The sequence below is a fragment of the Papaver somniferum genome, chromosome 4, assembly GCF_003573695.1.
Source record: "Papaver somniferum cultivar HN1 chromosome 4, ASM357369v1, whole genome shotgun sequence".
NCBI classification, from domain to species: Eukaryota; Viridiplantae; Streptophyta; class Magnoliopsida; order Ranunculales; family Papaveraceae; genus Papaver; species Papaver somniferum.
The window spans coordinates 104,952,650-104,955,819 of NC_039361.1; the positions used below are offsets into that span (position 1 = coordinate 104,952,650).

A 3,170-nucleotide genomic window follows, 5' to 3' on the forward strand; every position below is an offset into this window, starting at 1 on the left:
TCTTAAAGGAACACCCTGATGACAAGAAAATTCATTTCTAAATATTATGAGAAGAAAATACTAGGAATATGAAGGAGAAACAACTGGCATGTTCAGCCAAACTACGCAGAGAAAGCAAACATTTGAAGACTGAAACTCAGACACATCAAACATTGGAAGATTACAATACCTTTAATTTTTTTTGCACAAAAGCATATTGTAATTACAAAAGTAATAATAAAAAAAAAACTACTATGAAAAAGCATTCAACATATAAGTTATCTTTGATTGATCATCTGAAATGTATATGGAACTGCATTCATATACTTTGGCAATGTGCGACTTGAGAGATCGAGTACCTTTTTAATATTTATCAGCACCTTCATCAAACACACCAGAACTTCCAACTCTGAAATCCAGTTGCTTTTGATGCTTTAATCTACGACGCTCATCAAAACTTTCCCACCCTTAAAACTGCTTGTGTGACATAATACTTGGATACATAAGACTATCACCTCTAGCACAAGTTTTAGATAAAAAAAAAGAATCAAAAGTCAATACCTGACTGAGAATATCAATTGTGATTTCTGTATTATGAAAATCAAGAGTCGAGAGCTGGGTGCACATTTTGAATAGCGTCGAAGGAAGGGATTTGAGGCCATTATTACTCAGATGCAGAGCCTACAAAACATGCGACTAAGTAAATGATGATATGATTCAGATAATTGACAATGGTAGGAAAAAAGAAGATTGGAGTACCTTAAGATACCGTAAACTCCCAACTGTGTCAGGCAAGTCTACCAAGATATTTGATGCAAGATCAACCTGCACCAAGAAAAAATTTCAGATCACAAATCCAAGTTATACTTGTAACAAATACAAATTTTTGGATAGTAAAGTAAGATCAGAATACTCGTCTTCCTGGCTGCGCTACCTAGCTGTCTTGTTGAAAACACAGACATACAAGTTACGACTGATATGCGCGCTCAACAATATCCTTCCTCTTTATTATAAAAAAGTTGTGTGCAATCTCAACACAAAAAGTCCTGAATCAGGTAAGATAAAGGTGACAAGTAAAAATCAATACCAATACCATAGAGAAGAAAAAGAGAAACCTAAGCACAGAGAAATGCCGGAGGAAAGTGAAAACTCATCTTTACATGGTAAATCTTACTACAAGGGAGATGAAATGGAAAGTGGTTTTACCTGTTGTGCATCATCAACAATTTGAGCTCCTTGACATTGTGCACTATAAATTTATTAAAGTCATTGGGTAGGAGGTAACACCCTTGAGATACAGATATCTTCAACTTGGATAGCTCGTCCGACCAAACCACACCTATGAAATCAACCAAAAATCTCTAAGGTGTTAACATCAATGAAATATTTAGACGCAAATTATCCATTTACGTATGAAATTTCCTCATTTGCCTTGTAAATCTACAGTTAAAGCATAATAAATGTTTCATTCAAAACAAAGACGTCGTCGAAAATAATGAAACTATAGAAAGAATGATAATCTAGAGCTAATTATAGTCAGACTCTAATTGAGATTGGTTATTACTCTTAAAGATGAGTTACATGAAAACTTTTAAACTTATTTCTATTAGACTAAACCCTACTTGTCATGTATAATTATTAAAGAGACATAAACTTAACAATAAACCTTTTTTTTGCAATGAACAATACATACCACAACTGAAATCGTAAATCAGAATCAGAAATCTAATATGCTCTCAGTTCAGATTCATAAATAATAACAGATTCATAAATAATAACTATGTACATCATATTGAGAAGGTTTCTAGTCTGTTTACGACGATTCAAATCAAACCCTAATTAAGTATGGCTTCGTCTGTAGAAAATCAAACCCAACCCTAAGAATTTCAATACCAAATCAACGAGTAGCAAGAAACCCTAAAATCGATTGAAATACTGAAACCCTAAAATCTAATTTACAAACCGAAATCCTACAGATGATAAATACTTACAGAGATCTATGAAATCGAAAACCTAAACTCACTTAACAAACGATTGAAGATCAATTCTTCAAAGATTAGATGATTTGATAACAGATTAGAGAAAACCCTAAAACTGGTGATGATAAAACTGAAATCGAAACCCTAAACTGATGATGATGACGACGATGATGATTAAAGAACTGAGATCTTCAGTTGAGAAGAACTAAAATCAGATGTGGTTAATCTGTATTCATGGGGAAGAGAAGAGAAATGGGTTTACTCGATGAGAAGGGGGAGAAAAAAAGAAAGAGGAAGGGAAACGAGAAATGTAGTTCATTACTCGATGAGAGGGGGATAAAATCATATCTTTAAGGATGAAATTATCCTCTAGTGTAATTCATGTTGGGTGGAAAAAAATGGCACATGGCTTAATAGCACACGCGCAAATACACATGTTACCCGAGTCTAGTGTGACCAAGCGTGTGAGCAGCACGGGTAAACAATTAGCCTGTTACGATTCGTAACGGCTAGCATCTGTTACGAATCATAAAAATATTGTAAAAGAAATATTCGTAACGGTTGCTTGGCCGTTACGAATTTTAGTTGCGAATCTGGAAAAATGGTGTAGTGTATGCTGTTTGTAAAAAACTACTAATAAGTAGAGTGAAGGCTATTGCCAACAATAACCAGGGATGTAGCTCACATGGTAGAGCACTCGCTTTGCATGGGAGAGGTACTGGTCCGATACCCCACATTTCCATACTTTTTCAGACTAGGTCGAGTGTTATAATTATTAATTAGGTGCACAATTGTAGGATAGAGCAAGAGAGAGGGGAGCAAACGCGGAAGCTTAAAACGATTACATTGATAATCAGTTTTGGTGTACAATTCTTATGGCTCAATAACCTACTTATAGTCTCACAAACTTGAAAATCACTCAAAGTACTTTCCTAATAAAAACAAACTCTAAATAAAGCACACTTCTAGAAACAAAAAGAAACTCTAAACACAACAACTGACACAACTTGCTTCTCAAGTTAGCTCCAACTTCCAAATAATGCACAGTGTGTCAACAACGTATGTTGATCCAACTTGACTGGGTCAACTGGAGCAGTTGATCCACTTGGACTGGATCAACATCATATGTTGATCCACTAACCAAATCACCATATCTTGGTTTAACTTCCAACATCCTCCCTTAAACCAAGATATCATTCAACGAGAATTCCG

The 3,170-nt window shown here is 34.9% G+C and overlaps 1 non-coding gene across 1 annotated transcript; it reads right to left on the reverse strand.

Annotated features, from left to right (window-relative positions):
* Nucleotides 1–1,325: 1,325 nt before the first annotated feature.
* Nucleotides 1,326–1,415, reverse strand: LOC113276891. Its single transcript, XR_003324683.1, has one exon. It is a non-coding gene; the product is annotated as a small nucleolar RNA Z101 (small nucleolar RNA).
* Nucleotides 1,416–3,170: the final 1,755 nt, after the last annotated feature.